Below are 27,813 nucleotides of genomic sequence, written 5' to 3'. Positions count from 1 at the left end.
TAGGGATTATCCGCTTAGCCTAATTCTTAGTAATCGACTCTCGGAAGAGATTAGCGGCGTAGCCGTCGCGATCGTAACACAACATGTGTCATTCGTTTATTTAACTAAATTCTAATAATTGATATCCGAAAGAGAAGAGTCGCGCAGTTATCAAGATGTAACGTCGGTGTACTTCAGCGATTAAGATAATAGGGATTATCCGCTTAGCCGAATTCTAGAAACTGATCTCCGGAAGAGATCAGTTGTGTGACCGTCGCGATCTAACAGAGTAACAAAACATGCGTCACTCGTTTATCTGCTTAATTAAATTCTAATAACAGATACCCGAAAGAGAAGAATCGTGCAGTCGTAACACCCACGACGTAACAGTAACGATTAAAAACGATTCTATTATCTTTGATAATGAGCAAAGTGTCGAGAAAACTAAGACGGCGATCGACTTCCTTTTCCATCATAAATTTCAACTTTTCGCATTAAAACTACCCAGTACGATATCGAGAGTATATGATGCGCAAAAAATATAAAATAAAAAATATAAAAACTATATCATCGACGTACGGTAATAAAAAGATAGTTGAAACAGTAAACCTCGAATTGCCGTCTCTTCCAGATTCTATATTGATCCGCGATGATTGGAGATAGAGGGGAGTCCATGGGAGTGCCAAAAACTTGCTTGTAAATTTTATTGTATAATATTAAAGGTGAAAAACGAACTGATTATTAATTTAATGGCAAGCATAAATTCCTTTAAAGGTATGATTGTTTTATTCAGAGAAAATCAGATCCCATCTTTTGTTTATACTCTCTAAAACTAAGTCTGTTGGAACGTTAGTGAATAAAGAGATAACATCCAAAGAAGCTAAACGTGATCCGATTCCATATAGAACCTATTAAGTTTATTGACAAAATGAAAACCATTGAATTCAAGAAGAGATCTACTTCTGAAATGGTACACATTAAAAAACAACGGAAAAGTTTAAATAAGCAGAGTGACACGGAGTTTCTCTCAGACACATATCTTCCTATTCTTAACTCCCTTTCTTTCTCTTAACTCCTTTCCTCTTCTACATTTATTTTCACCACTTTATTTCTTCCCGTCTTTTCCATCGTTATTTCCCCTACCAATCCCCTTCTTTTTTCTCACTATCTCTTCCTGTAATTAGATCTTCGTTAGCATGTGCTCACATCATTTGCTCACAATATGTTGTTCGAGGAGTTTCAGTCCTACAGTCTATAGATATTTTTCTCTTAACACTTCGCAATTTTTACCATCAGGTATGATCACACTTTACAATTAATTTATTATAATATACGAGGGTAGTCTGAAAAGTTTTGAGCCTTAACATGAAGATAATGTTACTCGTCAAAACCATTCTAGTACTACAATAGTATATGCTTTGAAAGACTTTTGTGAAAATTTCAGCCATTTTGGACGCTCAGTTGTTGTTTGACAGTCGTTTGTGTCAGGCGATGTTAGTGTTTTTGTAAAAATGGAAAAAATTGAATATCTTGCCGTGATTAAATTCTTACATTTGAAAGGCAATACGCCTACGCAAATTAAAATTGATTTGGATGCTGTTTACGGGGCTCCATCATTTGCCACCATAAAAAGATGGGCAGCTGAATTTAAACATGGTCGTACCAGCTTGGCTGATGATGAGCCTTCGGGACGGCCAAAAACTGCGACCACTGCTGATAACATCGAAAATGTTCACCAAATGGTACTGGACGACCGTCAAATCAAAATTAGAGAGATAGCAGAGGCTATGGGCATGTCGAAAGAACGCGTTTGTCATATATTGACTGAAGAATTGGATATGCGCAAGCTATCCGCGCATTGGGTACCGCGCTTGCTCACTTTGGACCAAAAACAAATTCAAATGAACATTTCTAAGGCCCTGTTGGAGCGGTTCAAGCGAAACGAGTCAGATTTTTTGCGTCGATTCATAATTGTAGATGAAATTTGGATCTACCACTACACTCCAGAGACAAAAGAACAGTCAAAACAGTGGACTGCAAAGGGTGAACCTGCTCCGAAAAAGGTGAAGACGGTTCCATCAGCTGGGAAGGTAATGGCGACTGTTTTTTTGGGATAGTCACGGAATTGTGTGTATCGACTATCTTGAAAAAGGTAAAACAATAACGAGAGCGTATTACGCATCATTACTTGATAAGCTGAAGGCAGAAATTGCAAAAAAACGGCCACATTTGAAGAAAAAGAAAGTGCTGTTCCATCAAGACAACGCACTTGCTCACACTTCGGCGGTCGCCATGACCAAAATTCACGAACTGCACTTCGAATTGGTTGACCACCCACCGTATTCACCAGATCTGGCCCCCAGCGACTTTTTCCTGTTTCCTAAGCTTAAAGTTTCGCTTGGAGGACAGAGATTTTCATCGAACGAGGAGGTCATCGCATACGTAAATGCCTATTTTGCGAAACAAGATGCCAACTACTATTTGGGGGTTAAAGAGGTTAGAGTATCGATGGGAAAAGTGTATCGACTTAAAAGGAGATTATGTTGAAAAATAAAATTATATTTGACCGAAAAAATACTTGTTTCTATTGTTACGTCCGAGCTTCGAAAGGAGAAATTATGTTTGTGGTCAGGATGGGAAACTCGGGTGGACGCACGGAACTGTCTTTGATCTTCCGGATCGGTCGTGGGGTCGATCCGCGAGCAAACGCGCCACCAAGGGGCACAGGGAATGGGTCAATGTCAGTGATGCTATAACCCCTTACCTGCGCTAGCGCGGTCGGCGGTCCGTTTTAGATCAGAGAACCGAATCTCTTTAACCAGGGATGGACCTCGTGCGACCTTCAGGGAGGCGTAAACGGTTCGGGGTCAAGATTTTTGTAAATAAATAAAGACGAGATTCGGATTAGCTACGATTTAATTAAAGGTAATAAAAGAAAGGAAAATACAACAAATCTTATGATGAAATAATGTAATGTTAAAATGTACATTCGGATGTCGGAAATTTCGCACACAAACTTCAAACAATAGGAAATCCGGTATCTAAAACATGTACAATTGAAAGGTTCGAAATCTATATTCCCAATTGTTCTAATTGGGGCAAAAAGTTAGTTATTGCAAACATATCAACAAGATTGGGATGAAGGTGTAGGGGAGGATTGAGGTGAGCGCTACGAAAGGCTTTTACAGGGACAAAGTAGGGAAGGGGGTTACGGGAAATGTACATTGGGATTATATCGTGGATTTGATGGTTTGAAATTTGATTTCAAAACTGGTTGTCGGGCTTGAATTTTCTTCTAATGTAGAAGGATCCCGGTGATGGATGGATGAGAGAGCGAGGAAATTGGCGGACAAGATCGTAAAATTTCTCTATGTTGAAATTTTCTAGAGTACATTGCCTCCCGAATTCTGCCGCGGAGCGAAGAGCGGTGGCGTATTCTCTTAGAGAGATGTCGGTGAGTCTCGGTTCTATTGCGATCAATCGCTCCGTGAGTTCTTCGGCGTGTTTGTTTTCACGACGAATCCGTTTATTCTGTTTTTCCCGACGGTGTCGCAATGTCCACTTCGTTTGTTTATTCGGGATGGGGCTTCTGTTTGGTTCACTATGTAAATGAGAGAGAGAGAGAGAGAGAGAGAGAGAGAGAGATTGAATTAAGAGAGATAAAAGAATTGAGGAATCGGGATGGGGGGCAGCTACACCGAGTCAATTGGCGGCTTGTCAGTTTGGGATGTTGAGGTGATTAAAAGAAACAATTTAAAACGCGCGAATGAAACAGCCAGTCAACTGCGTAGGAGAATGACAAAATGGACTTACTTTTGTTGTAGCCGAGCGGAGATGATGGACGAGAGGTGATGCCTTCGCTGAATTGTGACTCGAATCACACGAAATGAAAAATCACGCACAGATTCTAATTAAACAAATTTGGTGACAACTTCGGATGGTCCCGTCCAGGCGTAGAGCGAAGAGGAGAGGAAAGAGAGTGATCCGCTCCAAGTCGCGGTTTATAAGGAGTTCCGGAAGGGTGGGAATATTTGAGGGCGTGATGGATTTTTTCGTTGGCTTGTCGAATAATATTTAAAAAAAATTGCGAGTATAGAGAAAGGAGGGGAGCGGTGTTCTGTGAATTGTGGTTATTTTTTTGATTCCGGAATTCCCAGCAAATGATGGAACTTGTTAGTGAAAATTTTATCCACCATTCCACACCCTCAATCATTGGTGTGCCCGCCAACGGCCGTTAATCGCTTCTTCTTGATTGGCGTTTCCTCACCAATTTGGGGAGTATCACCCTCGAACGATTCGATGCGTTTCTTATCCATTAAGAATTTGGTTTTGTTAATATTTTTGAATTTTATTGGTATGTCATAAATTTTTCGGTGCCGACAAAGTTGAGAGAGAGAGAGAGAGAGAGAGAGAGAGATTGAATTAAGAGAGATAAAAGAATTGAGGAATCGGGATGGGGGGCAGCTACACCGAGTCAATTGGCGGCTTGTCAGTTTGGGATGTTGAGGTGATTAAAAGAAACAATTTAAAACGCGCGAATGAAACAGCCAGTCAACTGCGTAGGAGAATGACAAAATGGACTTACTTTTGTTGTAGCCGAGCGGAGATGATGGACGAGAGGTGATGCCTTCGCTGAATTGTGACTCGAATCACACGAAATGAAAAATCACGCACAGATTCTAATTAAACAAATTTGGCGACAACTTCGGATGGTCCCGTCCGTCGTTTGTATCTATCGCAAAAAGAAAAAAATTATTTTTAGATAGTGAGACGTGTCTCGAGAGGAATTTTGTATATTTATTTAGGGTCTTTCTAGATCATTCGAGATGCCGTTTTCTTTTTCCGAAAGAGAAGAATTCGTGAAGTCCCTCGGACGTAACACTATGTTAGGCTCAAAACTTTTCAGACTACCCTCATATTTATTTTATACTGTTATTAGGGCTTTTTTCTTATTCTTTTTATTTCTTATACTTTTATTTATCGTTCACTTAATTATTTATTTAACATTTTAACATATACTTTGACTATACATGAATACCTGATTAATCCTTTCATTATAAATAACAATGTTTTTTTTGACGATTATATTTGATGATATCGTTTTCAGTTTTGATTGTTATTAACTCATGATTAATTTTTCTATACTCCGTTTGTACTCTCGTTAAATTTTAAATTCATGATTAATTTGATCGAACATTTTCTTTTTACATTTGTACCACCTCAAATTTGCAACTTGAAAGTAATTTTATCGGTTTCATATAGAATCGAGATGATTTGGATTAAGCCTGATCGTACAATTGTCTTATCGAAATTTCTTCCACGAGGATCACAATTGTCACCAATTGCGCGATGCGAAGCAATTATTTTACACCGTAAGGCATATTATCCCTTAGAATAAGTTACGAATATTTTGTCGGTTTTAATGCAAGATTACATTGATGAAGATCACAGTAAGGGTCGAAACGTTTGTTTTTTGTTTATGTTTATCGCGATCTTATTTGTAAATTGATATTAAAAGAATAAATTAGCAATTGTCATCCAGTTTGGCTCGTATAGTCCTTTATTGTATTGTTAAGACAAAAATATTTCAGACAAGTTAATTAGTTTAAAAAAAAAGTAGTGACTTTTGTTGACTTTAAGAATATGTTCTTAAGATTAGATCAAGATCACCACAATTTTTTAAATTGAAACCCTCATTTTTTATTTCATATTTGGATGATTCTTTTCAAAACTATGATAAAGTATTTTTTCATTAAGTATTTTACGAATTATGGACTTGAAAATTAACAAATTAACATTTAGTTAACTTATTATATTAAAGTGATATGGAGAGATGAATGAATTCCGATAAAGGACCATACATCTGCACATCTATGCACATCTAAACATACATAAATATATACATACATTTATGCATTCATGTATACATTCATATCCCAAATCTATAGATTTTTAACAGAATATGCAATCAACTTTTAATGCCAGAAGGGCAACAAATACAAACAGGATTTGTAATATCTGACGATGTCGACAAATTACTGTCAGAAATATGACAAAGCTTGCTAATATATTAATAACAAAAACTAAGCAGAGTTTGACATAACATGACGGCAGATTGATAGCATACATATACGTAGAGCCTACTCCATTTCTGCCATTAGTCTAACATAAAATATCAACAGATTTTATCAATAGAACTTACGTTCTATACAATCAAAATCAATCTGCTAACATTTTGTGATTAAATCTATCGATACTCTGTCAATATTTTGCTGGGTACATATTTGTATACATATATGAGAAACTTATACTTACATTTACATATATGAACAAATATATATATGAACAAATGTACACTTTATGTATCATATTATGTATCTAATTCTAAGAACTCAATGTTGTTTCTTCAATCTACTAGGTTAGCAATTAATTTGTTAGGTACAGACTGCAAAAGTTTTATATAAAGCAAATATATCGATCAAATTTTTAAGCAGAATCGATGGATAGCTTGAGTTTGATTTGCATAATAAAAATGTTTTTATTTTTTTTCTATGTGCCCTACGAGCGGAGATATCCTATGCAAAGTCCGATTTGGAAATTTTTATTTTAAGAAGCATCGTCGTCATTGTCGTCATTGCCATCATTATCAGCTATAATAAATGACGAAACAATTTTGCGTGTATATTTTTAATTTTTATAACATTTTAATATAAAATAATGTATTAATATAAAAATATCTTCAAATATTATATTATAGAAATTTTATTATAGAAATCGAAACGCTATGTGAAGGTATGGTACTCTAATTGATTATCGCTATGATTATGTCAGTAGCGCTTTGTGATTATATGTGTGTATTGCTTGAGGATTGAAATGTGTTGTGGATTGAAATGTGTTGTGTGTAAATGATTGAAGGTTCTGTACACAGATATAATTATTGATATGTCACTATATCTTACAATATGTATAAAAGAAGTGTGTTTACTTTTTAAGTTATATATTAATTGAGTATATATGTATATATTATTTTGTATATGTTTGGGGAGAAAGCACTCTAGTTAGTTGTTCACCTGGACCCGTTATAGACGTCGTCGCGTGAACACTTATTGCCTAGGTCCAATTGCAGTCCTAAGTATCTAGTATCCTTTTCCTGGTGATTGATTCGCTGTGGTGGTGAGATTATGACAATTAAGGCTGTGCTCCTTAAATTGTGCCAATTATCTCGATGTCTTGCTCTGAAAAGGAATGGTATCGCAATTTAGTCAATCGGCGGAGGCGACCAGAGGATATGATTTGGTCAGCCGGTGGATGCGGCTAGTCAGCCGATGGATGCGGCTTGGTCAACCGTAGGATATGACTTGATCAGCCGTAGGATACGGCCTAATCGGCCGACGGCTTAGTCAGCCGTAGGAGATGACCTAATCGGCTGGAGGATGGTGGCTTGTTCAGCTATAGGATAAAAGGTATTTTAAATCACGGTGCAGCATCTCGTTGGTGATGATGCATTTGTTGTAATTCTGAGCATTTTTGACTGAAATCATTGTATAATTTCAATGTTAGAATGAGACGAAGTGCCCCATAGTTAAATCCCATATGTCCAGATGAATTTAAATATAGTTTTATATAAGAGCAATTTGTTGCTAAGGTTTAATTGCGATTTAGGGTCAACCAGCCAGTAAGTCTTACGAAGCCTAACTGTTTTTCTTTGGTGAAAATGTACTTCTTCCAGGTTAAATGTCTATTCAGACGAATACCTAAATATCTCACATGCTCCGCCTGAGGCATCTCTACATTGTTGATTTTGATGAATGGGCAATATTTCTTCTTGGTTGTGAAAGTGACATGCATAGATTTTACTTCATTAGCCTTTGTTCGCTAGTTATCCATCCAAGTGAATATCCTATCTATGCTGACCTGAAGAATGATGGAGACAATCGCGGGGTTCGAGTGAAAAGCCAATAACACTGTTATCGAAGGTATCGGGCATCACAGCACAGCTCATAGGCAAGTCAACCGTACAGAGGAGGTATAAGAGAGATTCCAGAACACTGAGGAACTTTTGCATGGACAGAGTGAAGGCCAGATATCTTCCCCCACAGTCAACAGAAAGTGCCTATTGGTGAAGTAATAACAGGGAACAGTTGAATAATAACAGGGAAGGCTGGTTTTGATCTTATACAATAAGCTATCGTGTCATATGCAGTCAAAAACCTGAGCTACGTCTAAGAAGACAGCTGAGCAGTATTCTTTTCTCTTCATAGATAGGCGGATTTTGTCTGTAAACTTGGTCAATTGGCCTCTAAATCCAAATTGATAGGTGGAACGAATTTTTTTCTCTTCAATTGAAGATGCATCCTAGCTGACAAGGTCTACTTTATTATCTTTATAATTATACTTGGTGATCCTAGTTTTATAAAAAGGAGATAAAAAGGGAAGGCGTATGCCACGACGGAGTCCGACCATAAACCAATAATCGTAAAAATCCGCAATTATTTTTGCGAAAAATATCACCTCAGCTAGGAATCGAACCTGGATCTTCTGCTTACCGGACAGGCATCTTATTCTTTCGATCACAGAGGCATGTGATGATATTTATCGCAATAACGTGTTTAGAATAACACGTCAACAATTCAATGATACACACACACACACACACACATATATATATATATATATATATATATATATATATATACATACATTACAATATATATATATATATATATATATATATACATACATTACAATATACATATATACACGTATATTCTCGAATCTCCACGACCGGTACTCCAGAGAGATGATGATCCTAAAAATCCGCAATTATTTTTGCGAAAAATATCAAATATTTCTAAAATCTTAGCAGATGTAGGCAACAGACTGCTTGGTCTATACGATTTGGTGTTCTCAGGTGTTTTATCAGGTTTAATGATCATTCTTACCAAGGCCATTTTCGATTGAAGAAGTATGAAATTGAATTTCAACATAGCGTGAAACAGCTAAGTAAGATAAAGAACGTCCGCACTCGGAAGTTCTTTTAAGATCCTTTCAGTAATAAAATCATAACCAGGAGCCTTCTTGCAGATCCAGGTTTTTAATTATTTTAACAACTTCAAATTTGGAGAAGTTTTTAATATGCTCTCCCAAAGGAAGTGGAGTATTTAGATGATGTTGCATTTAAGCTTGACTGAGCCTATGAGTGTGGTGTGAACACATTTTGTAAATGTTCTGCAAAGATAGAAGCTTTCTCCGAATCACTATGAGCCCAACTTCTGTCTTCGTGATGCAGTGGAGGAGATGCAGCCTTGGATTGCTTTAACCTTTTCGTAGTTCTTCAAAGGGAATAATCGATAGCTGTGAATGTATCAAATTGCTGTAGGTATGAACGCCATAATTTCTTTCAGCACTAAGGAGTTTCTTGAGCTCTTTTACAGACCAGTTTAGGCGTGTTTTAGTACGAGAACAACGCGTTGTTTAAGTTTCCGCAATCTTCTCTTCTCAGCAACCCTAGCCATAATAATATCCGAGAACATAGTTTGCTCTCCCTAGTTTTAAAGGAGTAAACTTCCAAGAAGCCTCTTGCACCAAGTTGTTAGGATATTTCACTGTTGCATCAATATCTTTCTCCGAATTCAGCCTCACTTTATTATTAAGAGAGGAATTAAGGCTGCGAAAAGTAAGCTAATCAGTATTGTAAGATAATAAATGATAAACATATATATTTAAAAGAATTTTGTTTAATATAAGTCTAACAAAAATGGAAATTTGTAAGAACAATCAATAAAAATATTAAAACAAAATAAGAACAAAGCTGTATGTTAAGTGTTATTAAATTAATATCCATATTACACATAATATATATTAAACAGTTTATTTGAATTATGTCCGCGTGACTCGTTACCTCAAGATAATCAGTCCGTCAGAAACATAGTCTTTCAAATATCCTTAATTTGACTCTTCTTATCTCGTGTCTCTTGTCTATCGATATCTCTTTAACTCGTAACTTCTTTCTCTTACGGGGTTCCTTTTCGACTCCTCAAAATTCGCTACGCGTGTTTATTTCACGCGACGCGGATAAACTCGCAAACACGATCGGTATGATCGATCAGTCATTTATAAATGCTCTGACTGGCTCTGCGTTATAATTGATTTTTCATCCTCCTACATTATTGTATAACATACACCTACTAGGTTTGATATGTCATTAGCCAATGTTATCAATACTGTGTATGATCAAAGGAAAGTTCCAGACAGTCCTTGCACTCGATGTAATTTTTTGAAATGTCTTTTGTTATGCAAAAATCAATTAGATCAGGGAGCTTCACAGGCCAGTAGGTAAGATGTCCCGAGGGCACTATATTCAATCCCAAAGTTTCAATAGCTCTTAATAGCTCGCGCCCTCTGGGAACGAGATCCCCAATGTGTGTACTTAGCGTCGGCAGAAAAGCAGCAGAAATCGAGTATAGTGTGCCGTCACGATGTGACGGCAAAAATGCAGCAGAAATCGAATAGGGCCTGTTAATATAACTTGTTGACAAATTAACAATAGATATCGAGCAAATTCTATTTCGTAAATATTTAAATTGTGACATTGTTATTACTAAAAGATTTTGAAAAATAATGTCTCTATTATTTTTTCTATCTCTTACTTTAGAAGAATAATTTTTAATTATTTTACTAAATGAAATTAATATATTTTTTACAGCACAAATAAGTTATAAAATCCTTTTTAAAGATATAAGTTCCAGAAACTATAATTCTTTTGATTTTTATATAATATCTCCTAATATAATGTATCAAACATTGTACATTTTATATGATGTACTATTTCCCAGGTACTACACTTCATTAACTACCTATGTAATTGTTGGACAATTACGTCTTGCATCAAACGCATACACGTTTAAATTTTAATTTCGCTTATATAGAAAGTTTGATAAATTTTACATGCAACAAACGGACGCAATCTAGCGGTAGTTTTCTAATTATTGTGTTTAGACACACGTAGAATTATGTACGATTTCTATTGTCGATTTGTTGGCAGATTATACCAACAGGCCCTATTCGATTTCTGTTACAATTTTGTCGCCACAATATGACAGCATATTATATTTGATTTTTGTTACCTTCTGTAACAGCTGATAAAGCAGATCGTGTCGTATCTGCTGCAATTTTGTCGTCACATTGTGATGGTCGTCACACTGTGCTCGATTTCTGCTGCCAGTATCTTACACTTTGCACAATATCTACTATCACAATGAGATAGAAAGCAATATTCGATTTTTATTACATTTTTGTCATTATTCTATGCTGACAAGATGTGCCGCAAAAAACTAAGCTTAATTGGGAAGCAGCAGCTTGAAATCTACTACAAAGTCATGATCGGATTTGTTGGTATAGCGCTGGTATACTGCTGACATTTTGCTATCTGGGAATTTTATACAAAAATTTCCATCTACAAAAGATCTTTTTAGTAATAAATTTTATAAAATAGAAGAAATTATGCAGGCTCTGATGATGTAAAATCAAATGATAATTATATAACGATCCGTCCTCGCCGGGCGGTGTTGTGCGAGTTCGGGTGCGCGGACGTGCTCGTCAGTTGCCGGATTCGGAAATTAATAAGGTTATTTGACTCGGATGTTAGTAAAAAAAAATATATTTATTCGATTTAATTGATGTAGATACACATATAGCGGTGCTGATTCGCTTTCGGTGATTCGGTGTTGATTGGTTCGCTTATTGGCTGGTGTTACGTCCGGTTCGACGTGTAACTTTCGGTGCGCGCGAAGTATACGAGGTGCACTCGGAGTGCGGGCGTCGGAACGAGAAATTGATTCGTGACGGGGTCGCGAAGGCGCGTGATTGGTTGAACGGCGATTCGTCAGGAGCACTCGCGGTGTATGCTCGCGTTATTCGGTATTGTCGCGATCGATGCGCGTTCGAATGACAGGAGAATGCTCGCTCCTATTCGTGGATTTTACACGAGAGACAAGTAACTTGTCGAAAACTGAGAATACTCTGTCCCGTGTGCTCGTGTAATGGCAAGAGTAATGAGACCGAGAATGCTCCGTCCCGGAGTGGGAAGATAGAAAGAACGAGTGACAAGTATGCTTGTTGGGGACTGAGAATGCTCCGTCCCGGTTTTGCTCGTGTTGTTAGCAAGGAAGCGCTGAAACTGAGAATGCTCTGTCTCGGAGAAGCGAGAGCCAAGTATGCTTGACGGGGACTGAAAATGCTCTGTCTCGATTTTCTCACTTTGGTAGATGGATGATACCTGGTGTTAAGTATGCTCGGCGGAGATCAGGAATACTTGGTCTCGGTTTTTTGGTATCGATTAGAGATGAGAACTGGTCGGAGGATCGGATCGATCTGGTTCTTTTATCGTTAATCGGCTGGATTTATATACTCGGCTGCGTTTGTTATTTTGCAACTTACAAAATAGCGCGGTTCATCGGCGGTGTTTGACACGCACGTAATGAGTGCGTGTTTGTTGCGCGCAACGGTCGATGTGTTCGATAGCGGGCGCAGAGCCCGGTCGCATTTACATTTAGAACGGTGCGTGGGAGGCGTACCGTTACAATTATAAACGAAACCGGTTAATTAAATTAATCGCGTGAGACTTCTATTGTCTTGGTTTTATACATATTTTAACTTTTGTTTGCTCATTTGTTAAATTTTACACTCCATTATGTTTTAATTTGGTGCATTGATTAGATGTAGAAAGAGAATCATGCTTGACCAAATACAATCTTATTGCAACAACTCGGTACAATCACGTTTCTGGACACCACGTAATTTCCCTTGAACATCGACCATGAAGCAATTTGACAACAATGATAACGATTTTTATTTTTATTACATATGATAACGGTTTGCGGACAATATATTTTATTTTTGCACTGAATATGACCTGTTTGTAAAGATCAAAACGTTTGTTAATTATTTGTCATAACTTTGGCATTATTTTATTAGGTGTACAAAAAAGTTCTGAGCTTTAGATTTCATACAACTGAAATAACAATTTAAATTTTATATATCTTCCCACCCTTTTGCGGTTTTAAACCACCGGTTTGCGGTTTTGCGTTGACATTTGGCCTTTTAAAATGCCATACGTTTGGCGTTTAATGCACATAAAATCAGTAGTGTTCACGGTGGCAATAACAAAAGAGCATATTCGATTTTCCATCCACTTCGCGTTTCATCTGAAGAAAAATGCTGCTAAAATCACTGCAATGATTTGTGCTGCATATGAAGAGAACGCTGTAAGTCATACTACATGTAAAAGATGGTATCAAAAATTTCGCCCAAGAAATTTCAGTCTTGAAGATGAACCGCGTGCTGGACGCCCTCAAAAGATTGAAACGGACGAATTGCAAGCACTGCTGGATATAAATTCTGCGCAAACTGAAAAAGAGCTTGCAGAACAGCTTGGCGTTAAGCAGCAAACCATTACGTTTACATACGATGGGAAAGGTTCAGAAGGAAGGCAGATGGGTTCCGCATGAATTATCCGAAGACAACAAAAATCGTCGGCGTGACACTGCACTCACTTTGCTTTCAAAGTCCCCGAAAAAAGATTTTCTGCACAAAATCATTACAGGCGATGAAAAATGGATTCTTTATGATAACCATAAACGTAGAAAATCATGAGTTGACCTGGTCAACCTTCGACACCAAAGCCCAATATCCACGCTAAGAAGGTTTTGCTTTCTGTATCTGATGGGATTAGAAAGGTGCGTTGTATTACGAGTTGTTACAACCGGGTAAAACAATCACGGCAGACCGCTACCAACAACAATTAACCAATTTGAGCGATGCATTAGAAGAAAAGAGGCCATTTACTGGCCAAGGACATCGTAAAGTGATCTTGCTTCATGACAATGCTCGACCACATGTTGCGAAAACGACTCAGGACCAAATCTTTGCGTTAGGCTGGGAACTTCTCCCGCACGCGGCGTATAGACATGGCGCCTTCCGATTACTACCTATTCCGGTCGCTGCAGCATCATTTGGCTGATACACATTTCGTGAGATTTGAAGAGATACGAAAATGCATTGATGACTTTATCGCTTCGAAGCCGGTGAGCTTCTATCGTCAAGGAATTCGCAAGGTACCAGAAAGATGGCAAAAGGTCTTTAATGCAAACGGGGAATATTTCGCTGATTAATATTTTTTTGTTTGTTTTTGAGTAAAGATTGAATTTTACAAAAAAAAGCTCAGAACTTTTTTGTACACCTAATAAAATCATACATTGTAACAAATGTGAAGCAATGACAACCGCTTGGCTCGGATTCTGTTTATAATTATCATTTGAATAAATTTTATATTATTACAAAAGATGTGATATCAAGAACTGACGCAAACTTCTAATTTAATCAAATAAAAAGAACAACCGCTAAAACTTTATAGTGAACTTTATAGTGAACTTTATAGTGAAATACATTTTATTTTGCAGTTCATTTTTATTTGAAAAGTCGTTTATTTCTACAAAAAACATGATATCAAAAAATGGCACAAACTTTTAATCCTATAAAGTAAAAAAGAAACTTTACAAAGGTGAAAAAAGATGGTATTAATCCAAAATTAATGTCAATTTATAGTCAATAAAATTTTATTGAATTATTGTATTTGTGTTTATAAAAATAAAATATAAAATGAAATCTGATGTGTAAGAAAACAAAACGACGTACAAAAACTTCACGTACCCAAGTCACATTAAAATTACACTTAATAATAGTATTGAACTATGTGACAGACAAATAGAAAACAGTTTGAAATAAAATTTAATATATTTTAAGATTTTTTACTTATTAATTAATAAAATATTTTTTACATAAATAATGTAAGAAACTTAAAACCTTATTTTATTAGAATATTATTCACAGTATAAACGCACATGTTGTAATATTTATTAATAAATTTTTTTTAAATTATATGTTTATACATACAATGTTAAAAAAATTATAAATTATATAAATAAAAATTAAATAAAAAATTTTATTTATAAATATTTTTAAAAATAACGTTTACATTATTAATATAAAGAAGATAAACAATAAGGGTATAATACAGTAAGTGTGTACGTACGTGTTTTAATGCGACCTGGGCGCGTGAAGTTTTCGTACGTCGTTTTTTTTTCTTACATATCAGATTTTCTTTTAAAACGCTTGCAATTCCTCGCGGATCATGGATCGGTGTTTCGCGGGATAGCGTCGGGTGTGGATTACTCAGAGTCAAAATTACTCAGAGAGAAATAAAATATAGAGATGCTATTTTGTTATATACATGTATTTATATTTTTAAAAGTAATTTGAATTTATTTACAGGTACTGATTGAGTTTTCTTATGTACAATATTTACAGCGTGTTTTCTGGAATTTGGTCTTATGTGTGATAAATGTGTTCGTTGTTTCTCGAAAAGCTTTGCGAATTCCGGGAATTGTTACAATAGACTTGTTCGCAGTCTTTTTTGTGAATTCGGCGCGTTCGCGGTGATAGGCGCGCGGGCGCGACGGTGCGTGGCGTCTCGGAACGCGTATTATTGTCAGCTATTTGTCTGTCAGGTATTTCGCCTCGTCTTTAGTCAGTTCTTTTCGGGCGGTGATCGGGATGTTTAATTTTGCTGTGACTTGGATGCAGGAAGCTCCCTGCTCTTCTATCATCAGCGGAGGACTGTGCACACAAGGGCCTACCTCAGGGCCCAAATTAAGAAGCTCCTTAATCTGCGGGAAAACTTGTGTGCTTTGGTAATAGGAGCGATCGGCCAGAAGCTCGCTAGGAAGCACTCTAGATCGCTTTTATCGGATGGGAATGGGAATGCGAGAGCAGTACTGGACGCTTTACTGTCTCGTCGATGATAAGCCACGATCATCCACCGGAGTCACTTAATATATCCGAGTTAGCCGTAGGGAGTAATCGGGTACAGGTCGGCTGAGCTCGGGTCTGGGATGATTCCGGGAATGATCTCGCCGGAAGATTCGAGACAATTCGTTGAACGCGCTCGACGATTCCGCGAAGATGCTTGATGGCGCGGTCGGTAGCGGGGCCAGTGGCGGTGGCTCAACGCGCGGTCTATTGTTTATTCACGTTCTGTTCACGTGAATTCGTGCTGTTTCAATTTGTCTTGCGTCTGATATTCGACGTAAATTTACCCGACGATGGAATCGGAGAGATCGCCATGTCGGTACTCCGACGATTGGTCGGCCGAGGGCTCGTGATTCATGATTAAATAATGGGGGGTAATTCGGAAGTCGTTATACTTTTATATTTTATTTTTATATAAATAACACAAGTATCATACAATAATTCAATAAAATTTTTTTGGCAACTACAAATTGACATTAATTTTGGATTGATAACATCTTTCTTCATCTTTGCAAAGTTTCTTTTTTATTTTATAGAATTAAAAGTTGCATCATTTTTTAATATCATATTGTAGAAATGTGTAGAAATAATGAAATGACTTTTCAAATAAAAATGAACTACAAAATAAAATGTATTTCATTGTAAAGTTCTTTTTATTTTATTGAATTAGAAAGTTGGCGTCAGTTTTTGATCACATCTTATTATTATATCTATATTTTATTATCTTAATAATTATATTTGGTGATCTTTTATAAAAAAAAGGATAAGAAGAGAGAGCGTGTGCCACGACGAGGCCCAACCACGAACCAGTCGTAAAAATTCGTAATTATTTTTGCGAAAAATGTCAGCCAGGAATCGAACGTAGATCTCCTGCTTATCGGGCAGGCATCTTATTCTTTCGACTATTAGAGGCATGTGATGGTATTTATCGCAAATAATGTATTTAGACTAACACGTCAACAATTCAATGATACACACATATATACATACTATAATATACATATATACATGTATATTTTCGAATCCCCGGTACTCCAGAGAGATGATCCTATTCTCTTGATGGATGCATGTCGAACCGCAGCGGCGACACTCTCCAATGCCACTCTTATTCCTGAGAAACGTCTTTATTTCAAGCTTAAAAAAGCTCGAGAGGACAATTACACCCGGATAGTAAACTATTTCGCAGAGATGTCTCAGATTTTATAAACTCGGAATCCAGTAGGACACCTAATTCCTTCAACAGGTACTAGATTTGCATATAGCAAATCCTCTTTTGTACCAATATGAAATTTATTACTAACAAGATTTTTATCGAAATTTTTGTATAAATTCTTTCTTTTATATTCACATTCTTTTAAATAAAAAAAGGGGCGCGTGAATTTGGCGTTATTTTTTACTTTTTTTAAAAGGTAATTTTGTTCGGATATCACTCATTTTTTTTAGTAACTAATATCTATTATTTAGCATATTTGAAACATTTCTATACTTTATATAAATACTAGAAAGAACATATAATCAGTAATTATTTTTTAATAATCTTTTGTAAAAAAAATATATAAACATTTTTTGCTCCTCTAGGCCATTTTTTCTTGTTAATTTGTGCATTATCAATGTCTATCCATCCATTAGATGTTTCATCTCTATATATACTTGTATAATGATCATCTTCAATAGATGATCCATAATGAAAAATGGTATTTATTACCTTATAAAATTGTTCTCCTATTGATATTATGGTTATTGGTACTGATTCTATTTTTATTAATTTACCATTTTGCTCTGAAAATAATTATAAATGAATGATAAATATTTTTCGTGTCAATGTTAATTTATTTTTAAATATTATTAAATATTATTAAATATCTTTCCTTATACAATTTTTACATAAGTCATGAGAATGATATCACCCTGAAAAAATAATATTTAATTATATATTACAATATTATTTACTATTATATGTGATACACGTTATATCTTCTTTTTTATTAATACAACTTCACATGAAAGACATCTGTCAAAGACATATCAAAAAATTGAGCGCTGCAAGAGATGTCATACAGAGGCGTTCACTAGCGTCTCTTGCAATAGAAAAAAGAAAGTCACGATGATCAGGATGTTTTTTAAAATGTACTAATTTGAACTTTGCGTCGTGATATCTCAGTTTGTAAAACACGAAAAAAAAATACTTTTCTTATTAATTTGATACTCAGCTATCGATTAAGCGTAGTTAGAACTTAATCGGTGCAGTCGTTGCTGAGATATGAAAATGTAGACTGAGTTCATCCTGGGGTCTTGCGTAAAAAGAGTCACAAACGTCTTGCCGCCGTTCTACGCAAACTTCGTTGTGTTTAAATTTGGCATCGAGATACCATTCTGGCGGGAAATAAAGATTTGAGCGTAAATCGAATGTAAAAGAAGAGTGTCAGCTGTGATATCTGTGATATAGTTATAAATTAATTGCGGCATGATTCCATTCTGTGCGTCGTTCAGCGAAACGTAAAAGAAGCGTAAAACATTTTTTATGAAACGTTTTAATGCTTCTTTTACGTTCCATTGTTCCAATCTACGCTTCCTAGAAGATTTGTTTACACGTCTATCACTCTTCACTTACATTCAGCTTATGCTCAAATCTTTATTTATACCTTATTTTTTGCCAGGGCACCCGTATTTCTTAATTTTGACAAATAGAATTTTGTTTAAACAAATTGTTCGTTTTGTCCGGATTTTGATGGCGGACCCTGTATATCTTACGTTTGTTCAGACCATATTTTATGTACGTCAGAATTTTTTATTATATTTGTTATACTATCAGGAGCTCGAGCCATACTTCATGCAATTTCTTCTGCCGCGCACCAGAAGGATTATTTGTATATTTGTCAATGGCGTTAGAGGATGTCATCGTTGCAGTCCGACTTGCATCCATCGAGAGGCCATCATCGCTCGCTGGAGTACCAATCCTGAGAATTCGAGAATGTACATGTATATATGTATATTATAATATATGTATATATGTGTGTGTGAGACATTGTATTGTTTAACGTGTTGCTCTAAGTATGTTATTGTGATAATATCATCACATGCCTCGATAGTCGAAAGAATAAAGGAGAAGAATAAGATGCCTGCCCGGTAAGCAGGAGAAATCCAGATTCGATTCCTGGCTGAAGTGATATTTTACATAAAAATAGTAATTACAAATTTTTACAACTAGTTTGTGGTCAGGCTCCGTCGTGACGCACCCTCCCTTCTTATTTCACAATGTTTATTTTTTGTTATTAACTGAAAGATTTATGTCTGTTTCCTCCAATGTGATTCAACTCAGAGTTCTTGTAAACTGCGTTCAACTTTTGCACGCAGTTTAATCTTCGGTCAACTTGATTTATTTTCCTTCAATTTTATTTTGATTTCGATCAACTGAACGTATATCCAATCCTAATCTCAAACTAAATTTGTATCAAGTAATATGATTGGTGCATAATGAGCGTAATGGAAGGATGAAAAATTTGATAACAGTATCAAGATGATCAAGCAAAAAGAAAACCCAAATAATCAACTTCGTGAAAAAATTCGGGAGAATATAGAAAAAAAATTGGTTAGTTTGTTTTGGAGTTCAAATTTGTTTATAAAAATTTTGTTTATAATTTTAGTTTATAAAAATACGGAACAAAATAAGAAAAAAAGAGCAAAAAATTTTACAAAATCAGAGAAAATGATTCTTATCAAATGTCGTCTAAATCCTCAAAAGTTTATACGTAGTTCATACGTAATTTAAATCTTTTAGGTTTTAACTTTTAGTCTTCTGTCAATATATCTTATAATGTCTTTATTTATCATCGGATGATGATAAAATATTATAATATATCATAATAAACGTTAAATTTATCCATATACGAAACAAAAAATATATTGCACATACTCTCAAATACTGATATATGCACATACATTTTGCGTTGTCTTCTGCTTAAACGCCGTTCAAACTTGTTAACCGGCCAAAAATGGATCATTTAACTGACTTGAATTTATACTAAAAACTTGATGGAATGCAAAATGTCATTGATCGGAGTTTAAACTCGATTCAAATTTTGAATCATGTTGAAAGAAACGAGCATTAAAATCATATGTCACCTTTTATTTAAAATGCACTATATCGATTTATTCTTTATGTTTTTTAAATTTCGGATCAGATTCAAATTAATTATTTTCAGATAATTTTAAACGTGATGTTTTTTCTTTACTATTTGTCAAGAATTGTATTAATGGAAATAATAATAGATTTTAATCTATTCACTTCTCTATTAATTCGTGACACTTTGTACTATTACTATTTGTTTGAGATTTGGCTTAATTATTATAAAAATACTGCGATTGTGAGCGACCGAATAGGGTCGCTTGCGATTAATTTATAATTATATCACAAATATCACAGCTGACTAGTCTTGTGATTCTCAATGCGGTAAGAGTCCTTGAGACACGCCACGAGCTGCACACAAAATGAGCAGTAACAGTTCAAAGTCTAAGAGAAGTTCGAAGCCAGTGAGCTGAATGATATTCCATTGATCTTGAAGAAATTATATTAAACTTCTCCAAGTGAATAAGCCCAATGCCGAGAAAAATTAGAAAAGGATTCACCGGCCATGTGAACGCCACATGATGAGCATGAGCACGCCTTGATAATATAGCCTTGAAATAATCCGGCAGCACTCCCGATCACTTCACTTTCACTTGCGATTAGAGCTGTCCTTCTATGATTTTATTAGCGAGAACTTCACAAAAGCGAAGAGCTATCCCGAGTGATATGCGATGCGCATGATGGCCAAAATACGAGAGCGCTAGAGAGAGCGCGCAATGGAGAAGACCGCGAGCGTTCCCAGGCGACCAATTTCGGACGATCATGCATAATGCATGCGTCTGTGAGATGCTGTCATCTAAGAAAGAGATTACTTGCGCAACTTTCAATGAGAATATAAATATATCATTCTCGAATACTGTTTTTTATATATTATATATTAAATATTATATTTTTATAAAGGTATATTTAAAATATTATAAAATTATCTTTTTAAAAAAAAGTAAAAAAAGGTATCAAATAAAGGGACATATGTGCCCTACGAGCGGAGATATTCCTACACAAAATCCGATTTGTAAATTTTTACTTTAAGAAATGTCGTCATTACTATTTGTATAAATGATATCAATAACTGGCGCCAAGTTATCTTACTATTATCTCCAATCCAAAAAAATTAAGAAATTAAGAATTAAGAAATTAACGGAGTATGAATAGACTCGAAAGGACGGCACAGCTGTTCTCTCGTCAAGCGTTGAAATATGATCCTCTAGTCGAAACGCATTGTTTATGTCTTCGGTCAACGATAAGAAAATGTTATGGACGCCATGCCGTAGATGTACGTTTGTCGGCCGTTTTTAGGTAAAAAAAATTTAATTCCTATTACCAGGGAAAGATTTCGTGCGATCATAGATAACGAAGGTTTTAAAAGAAAATAAAAAAATTAAAATCTAAATATAATCGTTAATAAATGTATATATAATTTAGGGAAGTAGAGAGTAAGAATGTATATATAATTTAATGAATTTATACATAATTTTAAAAGAAATAAGAGAAATAACATGTGTGAAAGTGTGTGTATATTATGCGTGTATGTTAATATAGATGTTACATTAGTACAGAGGGCATCGGGTAGGATTTCAACGAGGGGCAGTGTAAATGTATGAATTAAATCTTTGAAATGATGATCCTACCCGGTACAAATAATAGTTTTTAAATTAACTTAACTTAATGATATTGATATTTCAAAAAAGATTTAACAAAATATATTATATATATATATATATATATATATATATAATGTAAAGGGAGATTAATATATATAGGAGAAGAGTAACCTTAGTTTTCTTCGGAAGGTGGAGTTATTAAATCGAAAAGGAAGAATCTTTCTCAAGATCAAAAAAAAAAGGATACGCTATTTCGAAATAAAGAATCAGGGGACCAAGCCTAGGACTTCGAAATTGATAACAGATTCTACATCGGATAAGTGTACGGGAGAATTATTCGATTCAATTGCAGATCAAGCGTTCTATTGAGTCTGAAAGTAAGTCAGGAAAAAATTGCACAAACAGATCGGAGGGTGATTTAGGAGGGGAAATAGTCGAAGGTGATTGTGATGGTTCAATGGACAGGTTAGGAAACGATTGTGAAAGTGGGTTAAGGGAGAATTCAGGAGCGGGAAGAGTTGACTGCGTCGGTTCGGGATGTTCTCTTAAAATTTGTTTTGGTTTCTTATTCTTGCCATTGAGCACCCGTTGAGTTATGACGACGATGAACACGTTTTAAAGTACGATTAGGTTGTCATGATTTAGAGGCTGGCATTTCCGATTAATTCATTGTGAGGGAAAAGGATAAATAAATGAAGAGGGGTGAGAAGCATATTAAGGAGAGAGAAAGAGAGAGAGGGGGGAGGAGGAATGAGAGGGAGGGAGGGAGAGAGGGAAGGAGGAAGGGAGGGAGAAAGGGAGGGAGGGAGGGAGGGAAAGAGTGGGAGGGAGAGAGTGAGGAAGAGAGAGAGGGAAGGAGTGGGAGGGAGAGAGGGAGGAAGAGAGAGAGAGGGAAGGAGTGGGAGGGAGAGAGGGAGGAAGAGAAAGAGGGAAAGACAGGAAAAGAGAGGAAGAGGGGGCGAGAGAGAGAGAGAAGGGGGTAGATTTAAATAAAATGGAGCAAAGAAATGAAATAAAAAAGAAATCCGAAAATTTATAATTGTTCACGAACCGAAATCGAATGTTAATCAGTTCGAAAGAACCAATTCCGGATCCGCTCCTGAGAAAGCGCGAGGCAATATTCCGAGTGAAAAGACAGGCTAGGCAATAGGAAAGCGACGTGCGAAAATAAGAATAAAAGTGGGAGCAAGAGCGAAAGGGACGGACGCTCGTATGATGCGAACGGTCAATTCTGGGGCGCGGTTAACAGGAACACTAGTAGCAGGCGTTACAAATAAGTAATTGCCTATGCTCACAACCAAATCCATGCATCCCATTTTATTATTCACAAACTGTTTGAACGCAGCTGTATCACCGTCAATTAGTAGTCGATTTGATGTTTCGAGCAATTGGGGTACCGCACGATGTAACAACACGTCGCCATCTGTTACGTTATCATTCTCACGAACACGAGAATGTCGTTATCACACCCAATCATATGGTAAATTATATTTTTAACAAGCTTCTAGCACACTAGCGCAACTTGCTGTCGGCACCTTTGATGTTGCTGGCGTGTACGAAATTGAACTGCACATGCGCGAACTAAATAGGTAACCAATCATAGATCTGCTCTTCATTGCTGCACTAGACTGCACTAAAATGTTCTATCTCGCTTTCACTAAACTTTAAATATATATCTATTTCATTTTAAGTAAAATGAATGTATGTATATACACTAGTTCAGTTATAAAAAATAAACTTCATATCACTGAATTTTTATTAGGTGTACAAAAAAGTTCAGAGCTTTTTTTGTAAAATTCAATCTTTATTCAAAAACAAACAAAAAAATATTAATCAGCGAAATATTCCCCGTTTGCATCAACGACCTTTTGCCATCTTTCGGGTAGCTTGAATTCCTTGACGATAGAAGCTCACCGGCTTCGAAGCGATAAAGTCATCAATACATTTTCGTATCTCTTCAAATCTCACGAAATGTGTATCAACCAAATAATGCTGCAGCGACCGGAATAGGTAGTAATCGGAAGGCGCATGTCTGGGCTATACGCGTGCGAGAGAAGTTCCCAGCCTAACGCAAAGATATAGTCCTGAGTCGCTTTCGCAACATGTGGTCGAGCATTGTCATGAAGCAAGATCACTTTACGACGTCCTTGGCTAGTAAATGGCCTCTTTTCTTCTAATGCATCGCTCAAATTGGTCAATTGTTGTTGGTAGCGATCTGCCGTGATTGTTTCACCCGGTTGTAACAACTCGTAATACAACACATCTTTCCAATCCCAGATACAGAGCAAAACCTTTTTGGCATGGATATTAGGCTTTGGCGTCGATGTCGAAGGATGACCAGGGTCAACTCATGATTTTCTACGTTTAGGGTTATCATAAAGAATCCATTTTTCCTCGCCTGTGATTTTGTGCAGAAAATCTTTTTTCCGGAACTTTGAAAGCAAAGTGAGTGCAGTGTCACGCCGATGATTTTTGTTGTCTTCGGACAATTCATGCCATCTGCCTTCCTTCTGAAACTTTCCCATTGTATGTAAACGTACGGAAATGGTTTGCTGCGTAACGCCAAGCTGTTCTGCAAGCTCCTTTTCAGTTTGCGCAGAGTTTATATCCAGCAGTGCTTGCAATTCGTCCGTTTCAATCTTTTGGGTGTCCAGCACGCGATTCATCTTCAAGACTGAAATCTCCTTGGCAAAATTTTTGATATCATCTTTTACATGTAGTATGACTTACAGCGTTCTCTCCATATGTAGCACAAATCATTGCAGTGGCTTCAGCAGCATTTTTCTTCAGATGAAACGCGAAGTGGATGGAAAATCGAATATGCTCTTTTGTTATTGCCATCGTAAACACTACTGATTTTTGAGATTATGTTATCAAACGCCAAACCGTATGGCATTTTGGAAGGCCAAATGTCAACGCTTTAAAACCGCAAAAGGGCGGGAAGATATATAAAATTTAAATTGTTATTTCGGTTGTATGAAATCTAAAGCTCAGAACTTTTTTGTACACCTAATATAATAATATTTATCTATCATTGTGATACGGGTTGGGATAGGTTAGATCTTTTGGTAATGAAGGGCCCTCGTAAGAGGGGAGAGGCGGAACATACCGTCTCTTTGCCCTTTTTAACACAAAACGAGATTTCACACAAGTTTCTACGTAAAGTGTAACTCAAATCTATATGTTTAGTACAAGATGAAACTGCTTATGGTTTGTTTTGTTTATAACAAATTTGTTTATAAGAAACAACAGGATGATGACCTTGACAATATGTGTCAATCCGTATGTAAATCTGTGAAGTCGCCCAACTTGTGCAATTTTATCTCTAACTATACATTTTTAACTTTAAATATCTTAGAAACTATGAGAGGCCGCCACCTAGTTGTTAAGGCAAAGTTATTCAAGATCATGACCTTGACAACATATCACATCATGACTTGTCAAGGTCAAAATCATCCGAGTTGTGTAAGTTTTAAATAAGATTTACCGATTTTAAATATATACTGTAACATTCGCGACGGGTTCATTCGCGTCACACTCACGCAAGGAAAGGAAGAGACAATTTAGAAAAGAAACACACTTTATTATGCACTTAAGCACGGGAGCAATAACAAGAGCTTTCACAATTTAATAAGAATTCGCCGCGACACAGCTCAAACTCGCGCCATGCCGACGACTCTCTCGCCAAAATAACGCTTGACAACCGCTTGATAACTACGTCGGCAAGGAACGATCTTCAGGTTGGAAATGTATGAGAGTAGCGTCGAGCGGAACACCGCTCGGTCATTACTCCCCTCCTCTTCGAAATTATCGTCCCGACAATTCCAGGGAACTCCCTCGCAGAAAAGTCGGCTTCTTCTTCCATGGTGAAGCTCTCAAGGAATTTGTCGGCTTCCTCTACCCCAAGCTTCTGCTATGGGTTACCGAGCGCCGAACCAGTCCCAAACCTCACCCTTTCCGGAAGTTCCGTGTCGCTGCTGCAGATCATCTTCCCTCTTCTTTCTTCTTCCGTGATGCTTCTTTATCTTGTGCTTGTTTTGCGCACTTCTCTCTTGAATCTTCGGACAAGGGGGGAAGGGGACTTCCGTGGACCCTTTTGTCCTTATGGACACTCTAAGTCCCTCGAAAAAACCATGGTTCAAAAAAAGGAGGATAAGGCGGTCTTCTTAAAAAAAAAAAGGATTTTCTTAGGGATTTCCCGAATGTTCGGGCAGAAGAAGATCTTCCTCTTAAAGCGATGCCAACAAACCTCAAATAAGAAACATAAACATAAACAGTATCTACTTAAAGAACTACTTCTTTTTTAAAATTAATTATCCCTCCCCAAAAAAATGAAATATGTACGTATCTCTTTTTACACACAGATTCAGCTTTGATTCTTTTTCTTACAAATTTCTTTTCCTTTCTTCAAATGAAGCTAATCTATCTAAATATGTTACTTTATTTTTATGTCTTTTCGTTTTTCGAATGCAATAAGCTACATCGTTCATTTTTCTAACCTCATAAGGTCCTTCCCAACTACTTTGCAACTTGAGAGCCCTATCTCGCATTTTTTGAGGATTATAAAACCAAACTTTCTGGCCAAGCACAAAATTTAGTCGCCTATCCTTCCGATCATAATTCATTTTTATCCTTTGCAACCTTAAATTCATACATTGATTCGCAACATTATGGATATGAATCATTCTCTCCTTCAATCTGAATGAATATCCTCCTTCTTGGGGAACATTACTGGTTTCAGGAGGACAATCACGAAGAAGATCTAACGGCAATCTTAATTCTTTATCCAAATTCAACTCTGCAGGAATAAAACCTGTGACCTCGTGTTTAGAAGATCTGTAAGCTAATAATTCTAAAGGGACCCAACGATCCCAATCTTTCTGGTTTTCTGAAACAAATTTAGACAAATAATTTAACAAAATCTGATGTTGTCGTTCCACCTGACCGTTAGATTGTGGATGAAGAAGAGTAGTGTGAGTGTTCTTTACTCCTAAAATTCGACATAACTCCTGAAACATTCGCGATTCGAAATTCCTTTCTTGATCCGTATATATTTCCAATGGCACTCCATGCATAGATATTAGCTAATTCATAAAGACTTGTATCACCCGTATAAGCTTTGATATTTCTCAGTGGAAAAGCTTCCACCTATTTTGAGAAACAATCAGTAACTACTAATAAATATTTATTCTCGGAAATAATCTCATGTCGAAGAGGGCGTCTACCTATTTCCTTACTCCGAAGAATTTCAACAATTGAAGGATCTTCTAACTGCGCTGACCGCCAATCCTTCGATTCTCTTCCCTCTAAAAATATCCTTCTTAAATATTCCCCTTTGTTTTCCTCCTCTTTTCTTTCCACTCTGGCGCAATAATTGCAGTCACCTTCACAGGGACGTCTTGATAATCCATCAGCGTTCCCATGCGATTTCCCTGCTCGATGAGAAATTTCGAAATTATATTGCTGAAAACGTTCCAACCAGCGGGCCAACTGACCTTCCAGTTCCCTAAAAGACATCAACCAATGGAGAAAAACATGGTCAGTTCTTATTAAGAATTCTCGTCCATATAAATAGTGATGAAAACTTTTCAAAGAGTCAACTATTGCTAACAATTCTCTTTGAGTTACACAATAATTTCTTTCGGTTTTACTTAACGCCCTATTAAAATAAGCAATTACTCTCTCCTTTCCTTCTTGAATCTGGGATAAAATAGCACCAATGCCATGATTCGAGGCATCAGTATCCAAAATGAATTTTTCTGTCTCGATTGGAAAGGATAAGGGAAAGAAATTAAACATTGCTTAAGCTTTACAAATACCTCCTGACAATGTTCATCTCAAACAAACCTACACTGTTTCTCCGTCAAGGAAAATAAAGGTTTTGCAATTTGCGAAAATCCTCAAACAAATTTCCTATAATAGGAGCATAATCCCAAAAAACTACGAACTTGCTTCTTATTCCGCGGAACAGGCCATTCCTGTACGGAAGCTATCTTTTCAGAGTTAGTAGAGATTCCTTCTTCCGAGACTTCATATTCTAAATATTTAATTTTTCTTCCAAACAGGGAACATTTCTTTGGATTTATTTTTAAATTTGCTGCCCTGAGACGAAGAGAAAACTTAGCTAATATCTCTTCATCTCTTTTATTGAAAATCACAACATTATCTAAATAAACACCAAAACCAAACAGGTTTTATTTAATATCTGATGAAGAATCCTTTTCTTTAACTTTTCAAAAG

The 27,813-nt window shown here is 36.3% G+C and overlaps 1 protein-coding gene across 2 annotated transcripts in view; it reads left to right on the top strand.

Annotated features, from left to right (window-relative positions):
- Nucleotides 1-27,813, top strand: part of Syt20 (synaptotagmin 20) — a 238,264-nt gene that overhangs the window by 132,893 nt on the left and 77,558 nt on the right. The gene's annotated exons all lie outside the window — the stretch shown is intronic.

Source organism: Pogonomyrmex barbatus, unplaced genomic scaffold (assembly GCF_055798465.1).
Source record: "Pogonomyrmex barbatus isolate J1 unplaced genomic scaffold, ASM5579846v1 scaffold14, whole genome shotgun sequence".
NCBI lineage: Eukaryota > Metazoa > Arthropoda > Insecta > Hymenoptera > Formicidae > Pogonomyrmex > Pogonomyrmex barbatus.
This window is presented reverse-complemented; position numbering and strand designations above follow the sequence as displayed.